Source organism: Adiantum capillus-veneris, chromosome 24 (genome assembly GCF_014529385.1).
Source record: "Adiantum capillus-veneris isolate H3 chromosome 24, ASM1452938v2, whole genome shotgun sequence".
In the NCBI taxonomy this organism is placed as follows: Eukaryota; Viridiplantae; Streptophyta; class Polypodiopsida; order Polypodiales; family Pteridaceae; genus Adiantum; species Adiantum capillus-veneris.
The window spans coordinates 3,111,917-3,119,294 of record NC_140954.1 but is presented as its reverse complement, the minus strand read 5'-3'; positions in this window follow the sequence as shown (position 1 = coordinate 3,119,294).

Below are 7,378 nucleotides of genomic sequence, written 5' to 3'. Positions count from 1 at the left end.
CAGCACGTGTTGTTCCCGCTCCATTTCTCCTATTTTCGGGTAGTTTTCACATCAGATGTAGCATTTACCATGGCTGACAACAACAACACAGATGTGTTCAAGATGTTTGTTGTTGAGGACAGGTTGGATGGGGACAACTACCCTATGTGGGCTTGTATGATGCAACATGTTCTTGTGTCAAAGGGCGTCTGGAACATTGTGCAGGGCATTGATGTACGTCCTGGTTTTGAGTATGTAGGCGATGTTGAGGATGTTGCAGGTCTTGCTGCAAGGATTGCTGCTATTAGAGTTGTTTTGCCTATGGCAGAACAAGCTCGTTGGGATGTAAAGGATGCACAAGTTCATGCATTGATTGCGTTGTCTTTGAAGTGCACCATTGTTCTTCACATCCGTTCAGCAAAATCTGCAAAACAGGCTTGGGATATTTTGGCTGGTCTTTATGCAAGTCGCAATGAGGCTAAAATTGCTTTGTTATGTAAAGAGCTGGAGTCAAAGATTATCCATGAGGAAGATGATATGGACACTTTCCTTGCTAGTGTCAAGGATATCGATGAGTATCTTATTTCTGCAAGTGAAGTCATTTCAGACAGTTCCCTTGTGCAGATTGTTCTTGATGCCTTACTAGATTCTTACCAGACTTTTGCTAGTACTTGGAGACTTATGACCCAAGGAAATCCAGAAGTTGTCAAGTTTGATGCATTATGCACATTGCTGTTGCAAGGGTCACTTTCTAGAAAAAACAGGACTAGGCAGCGTGCAGTTGAACAGGCTTTTATTACTTCTCAAAGAAAGGGTGGTAACAATAATGCAGCCACTTCTTATGGTTCTGTTGCGAGTGGCAAAACTTCTGTTCCTAACGCTTCTGCTAGCAACACTTCTTCTGGCAATTCTGGTGATAAGGGCACAAAGACAATGCGTTGCCATTATTGTAAAGCTAATGATCACTTGATCAAGTCGTGTCCTAAGTTGAATACCAAAGAGGCTAAGAAGAAAGAGGGTGGTTCCACTGTAAATGGTGGTTCCACTACAAATGCAGCCATTGTCGAGTCTTCTGTGAAAGGAGACTATGTTGCTGATGTTGATGCAGAATGGGATTTTAGCGTAGAGTGCACTTACAATCCTGCTGTCCATGATGCATGCTTGTCAATTGCTGTAGATTCACATGTGTGGTATTTCGATAGTGGTGCTACAAAGCACATTACCTCACATCGTGAATTTTTTACCTCTCTCGAGTCTATCCCTCATGGGAATTCAGTCACTTGTGCCAACAACGCCTCTTATCCAGTTCAAGGAGTTGGAAAGATTGTGCTTATTGTTGCAAATGGCAGTTCCTTCACACTTGTTGATGCACTTTATGTACCTGGGATCAAGAAGAATGTCTTGTCTGTATCCGCACTTGCTAGACTTGGACTTGTAGTCAAATTTGTGGATGACAAATGTACAGTTCATGATCTCAGTTTTGGTGATGAAATTGTTGCATCGAGACTTTTGTGCCGTGGGTTGTATAAGCTCACTTTGTATGACAAGTGTGGACAAAATTTTGCAAATGCTATTGCAGATTCAAGGGCTATTTCAGATGCAAAACTTTGGCATGCACGTTTTGGTCATCTGAATTTTTCCAGTTTGCTACGTTTGCAGAAATCTGATATGGTTCTTCTTTGCCGCCTCTTGAAGCACTTGTCAAACATGTTTGTAAAGGTTGTATTTTGGGTAAGATGCAACGTTCTAAGTTTCCAAAGGATGGTTCAGTTTGGGCCACATGCAGGTTGCAGCTTGTGCATAGTGATGTTTGTGGGCCCATGCAAACTCTGTCCTTGGGCAATTACCTTTACTTCATGACTTTCATTGATGATTACTCCAGGCATGCATGGGTATTTCCGCTTAAAGCGAAGTCCGAAGTTTTTATGTGCTTCAAACAATTTCTGGCTATGGATGAAAATGTCTCAAAATGTACTATGGGCACCCTCCGTTCCGATCGAGGGGGGGAGTATATGTCTCATGAATTTAATGCATTTTTGGCTAGTCGTGGGATAAAACACCAATGTACAGTTCCTTATACACCTCAGCAAAATGGTGTTGCTGAGAGGAAAAACATGTCATTGACGAAAATGGCACGATGTATGGTCAAAAGTCAAGCTTTTCCGCATTCTTTTTGGCTTGAGGCCATCATGTGTGCCACTTATATACTTAATAGGTGTCCTACGAAAGCTTTGTAGTCTATTACTCCATATGAAGCATGGCATGATAGAAAGCCTTCTATTGAGCACATGCATGTTTTTGGCTATTTGGCATATGCTTTTGCTACAAACACAACGCAGAAAATTGGATGATAAGGCTGTCAAATGTATTTTTGTTGGTTATAGTGCTGAAAGCAAAGGGTACAGGTTGTATCATCCGCAAAAAAAACGTATTCTGGTTTCACGGGATGTAGTATTTGTGGAAGATTATGTTCAGCCCTTGCTGTCATGTACTAGAGACAATCATGTACGCTCACATGACATTTATGCCACTTTGTTGCCTCTTTTTAGTGGTGGAAATACGAATGTAAGTTCCAATGAGGAAAATGTACAGCCTAGGGGAGTTTCTAAAAATGTTACAGATCAGCCTATTACTGATGCAGATGTACATGATGTACTTGATGAGGAAAGGGCTGAAAATGAGCAGGCTAGAGGTATGCCAAAATGGTTGGTGCACACTTTGCGTGACAGTAAATTGGATGCACCTTTGTCTAGTCATTCAGGCTCTGACCATGCATCTTATGCATCATATTGTTATGCTTTGGCTATGTCTAGCTTACATGATGTTGAGGAGCCTCTGTCTTTTGATGAAGCACAAAATTTAGAAAATTGGATGGCTGCTATGCAATCAGAATATGATGCACTTATAGAAAATGACACATGGAATTTATGTGATTTGCCTCCTGGAAAAAAGGCCACTAGTACGAAGTGGGTTTACAAGTTGAAATGCAAACCGGATGGTGAGATCGATCGCCATAAGGCTCGACTTGTTGCAAAGGGTTATGCACAGCAAAAAGGCATAGATTATGAAGAGACTTTTGCTCCCACTTGTCGTATGACTAATGTGCGTTTTCTATGTGCATTGGCAGCTCATTTTGGTTGGGATGTACATCAATCAGACATTGTTACTGATTTCTTGAATGGTGACATATTTGAGGAAGTTTATGTAACGCAGCCTCGCGGTTTTGTCATAAAAGGACAAGAGGACAAAGTGTGCAGATGTAAGAAGGCTTTGTATGGGTTGAAGCAATCTCCTCATGCTTGGTATGAGAAAGCTGACACTCATTTGGTCAAACGAGGCTTTCGTGACAGTCCAACAGAAATCACATTGTATGTAAAGTGTGAGGGTGATGTACTTCTCATTGTGGTTCTTTATGTCGATGATTTGTTGATCACTGGACCAAATGAGAGACATATGGCTGAATTTAAGGCTGATTTGAATGCTACTTTCAAGATGAAAGATTTGGGGCTGTTGCATCATTACTTGGGTATACAGTTTAAGCAATGTGATCGTGGTATTGCCTTGTGTGAGAAAAGTTACATAGAAACATTGCTATGTAAGTTTGGACTTGAGGATTTTAGACCTATTGCCACTCCCAAATAGGTTTGAAGTTGAGTCTACAAGATGGTGGCAATCCTGCTGATGTCACTCTTTACCAAACTGCTGTTAGCTACCTCATTTATGTATGCAACATGAGGCCATATATTCAGTTTGCAGTCTCACAGGTCAACAAATTTATGCATAGCCCAGGGTCTAAGCATTGGCAGGCTATTAAGAGTATTTTTCGCTACCTTAGTGGCACTTTACATCTTGGCTTGTTTTATCCCAAGGGGGGATCATTGCCGCCAGACTTACATGCTTTTTGGGACTCAGATTGGGCTGGTTGTTTTGACACGCGAGTGTCTACAAATGGTTTTTGTTTCATGCTTGGCAATTCATGTATATCATGGTTGAGCAAGAAGCAACCTATTGTGGCCACTTCGAGTTGTGAGGCTGAGTATAGGGTAGTCTTCACAGCTACGGTTGAGTGTGTATGGCTCAGACGCCTTATGGCTGATTTGGGTGTTGGACAGGACACTGCCAACACTATCTACACTGACAGTCAGAGCGCATTGGCAGTTACGAGGAACCCAGTTTTTCATGCTCGCACAAAGCACATTGAGGTGCATTACCACTATGTCAGGGAGAGGCTCTCAGCAGGAAGATCAGCTTGGCTTATGTGCCAACACAGGACAACCTTGTAGATCTTTTCACAAAGGCATTGTCTCATGAGAAGCTTGAAGCTTTCCGCAAAGCTTTGGGCTTACTCCCCTTTGTGGACTGATCATGTCCTCAGGGCATGGCACTTCCCTTTACTCATGTGCCAACTCTTGTTCACCGCATCATTGCAGGGGGGATTTGTTACCATATACATGTGGTAGTGATGTGAGTGAACACACTAGGACCGCCGGGGCATTTTTTCCCTCTTTAGGAGGTTTTTTCCCCCGTGCATTGTATATACACCCATCACTCTAGGGCTATCTATCTTTCCATTGCACACTAGGTAATACACTCTTTGTTGTGTGCCTTGAGCTTCCTTTGTCTTCTCCAAGCTGTGTGTGTTTCTCTGCAGCCCTAATTCCAACATGTTTTTAAGACACACACACGCGTGGGCAAGCATGCATGCACACACACACACACACACCTTTTTTGGCCTCAATTTCTCATCAATATTTGTCATCATCCTGACATCAATGACTTTGGAAGAGCATGTGAGAGAGAGAACATCAGCTTGGCATCAAACAAGTGCAAGAGAGAGTGTGTGTGCATGCTACACACAGACACACACACACACACAAACACTTTGGGAGCTGGTGGGCACTAGGAGGTAGCTATAGGTGGAGTTATAACTTACCTCTAGAAGCGTTTTTATGTAATCTAAAAGAAAATTAAGATTGCCCTATGCATTTGGACATCATTTGTGTTCTTTGTGGTATTGCATATGCATAGCCATTGACGGCATGTCAGAGACAACTCATAGATATAGATTTACACACAGAGAGACAATTATAGGTTCTTTTGACACAGTAGATCTATGAGTACCTTTGATAGTGATAGGTGTTTGTAAGCACTTCAGTGATTTGAGTTTTGGATGCATATGGTTTTATGCATGACTAGAACTTGATAGTGCTTGTGCTCCATTGAGAGCATTTACTCCCCAAAGGGAGCTAAGTTTTGTGATCTTTTCTTGCACACTTATTGGTGCTTATTTATGCATGTATCCCACAGTTATCAGTGACTCCTATGACTCATGTACATTGTGTTGTCTATATTTCCATTGTATGCCATTGTGGATCTTATTTTGGCTTGATTTGGTAGTCCTTGCCATTTTTGAGACTCGGTCCAAAAGAGCCTTTTGAGAGACTATGGCTAGTCGAGCTGGTGAGGGTCGTGCATGAGGCTTTTTGAAGCTGAACATCAGGGCTTGGTAACACATTGTAAGGTGGATTAGGTTGCTACAGATCCCTACTTGTGGCCTCACCATAGGATATGTATAGAAGCGTATAGGTGCTTTGATGCCAAGTTGGAAGTTGCTAGAGATCCCCACTTGTGGCCTCATAGTTGGACATGTATAGAAGCATATATGTGCTTTGGTGCCAAGTTGGTAGTCTTTTGGTAGTGTTTTTTATCACTATATGACAGATGATGCCTTGTGAGCACTCTTAGATGATATATGCATTGATTTTTTGTTGAGATTTGGTTGAGATTTTGATCTCTATATAGAGGAGACTCTGCCAAAACGTTCACAAAAATTTCCCCATAAATTCCTAATCTCACTCTCTTGCATCTTCTCTTGTCAATTATGGCTATATCTTTTGAAGCAGAAGATTATTATATCATGAAGTTTGATGGCACAAACTTCATGATATGGAAGTAGCATATGCTTGATGTCTTGGCCAATAAGGGCCTTGCATTACCATGTGATCAATGGGAGGAGGTTGATGCTTGTGCTATGGTGGCCATTCTCTTGCACCTTGGTAAGCCTTCTATTTTCTTTACCATTATGGACAAGAACATTGGCAAGGGATTACAGGAGTCATTATGCTCAGTTTGGGATGGCAAGAGTGCCTCAAATACGGTTATTTCTTATGAAAAAGTTCATGTGTTTGGACGCGAACAAGGGCAACAATGTCACTTCACACTTGAATGAGTTTTAGAAATTCATTTATGCAACTTACATCTAAGAAAATCAACTTTGATGATGAAATGAAAGTTATTTTCTTGATATGTTCTTTGCGTGCATTATGGGACACGTATAACACTACCATTAGTAACTCTTCCCTTGAGGGTAAGTTTGTTTTCAGTGATGTTAGTAGTGCTTTGATCAGGGAATAGATTAGAAGTCAGACTCTGAACACTAGTGGGCATGGCAATGCATGTATGCCTAGTGATGGTCATTAAAGCCAAACAGGTCATAGTTGTAGTCACAATCGGTCACAAGATTGCAAGAATGCTCACACAAAGAGTATTGGACATGATCTATGCAATGTAGAATGCTATCATTTCCACAAGAAAGGCCTTTTGAAGAAACATTGCATCATTTTGCAATGTGAAAAGGGTAAAAGCTGTTTTCAATTTTGACCCTCCTAAAAGAGCATGAAGATTGAGGATACAAAAGGGCCAAAATCCTGGCTCATTGTACTCTTTGTATGTCTCTTCTATGAAAGAGAATTTGAGTTATGTTTTTGAGATGGCTTTTACTGAGTTGTGGCATAGCCAATTTGGTCATATGAGTCACAAACAAAGGAACAAAACAACTTTAGTGTTTGGGATACTCACCTATTTTAAACTATTCCAATTTTAGTTCATGTGAGCATTACATTTATGGCAAAAAGACTTGGGTTACCACTTCACAATTGAATAGAGAGTTAGGTAATTCTCTTTACTTAGTACATAGTGATCTATATGGGCCAATATTGCATACATCTCTAGATATTTCCTAACATTCATAGATGAATCTACTTGGAAGGTGTGGGTCTACCTTTGAAGATGAAAGACAAAGTTTTTCTATGTTTCAGAAAGTCCTTGCTATGGTAGAGAACTAGTCATAAAAGAAGCTAAAGGATTTACACATTGACAACACGGGAGAGTACACCCTCATTGAGTTTAAGGATTTCTATAGCAAAAGAGACATTAAGTTACAATTTATTACCCCATATACACCTACTTAGAATGGCATTAGTGATCATTTGAATAGGACAATTCAAGAGAGATTCATAGCCATGTTGTCTATGGTGAATGTATCTCTAGAATTTTGGGGGGAGGTTGTTATGTGACGGCAGTTTACATCATCAATCAATCGCCTAGTATGCCATTGCTG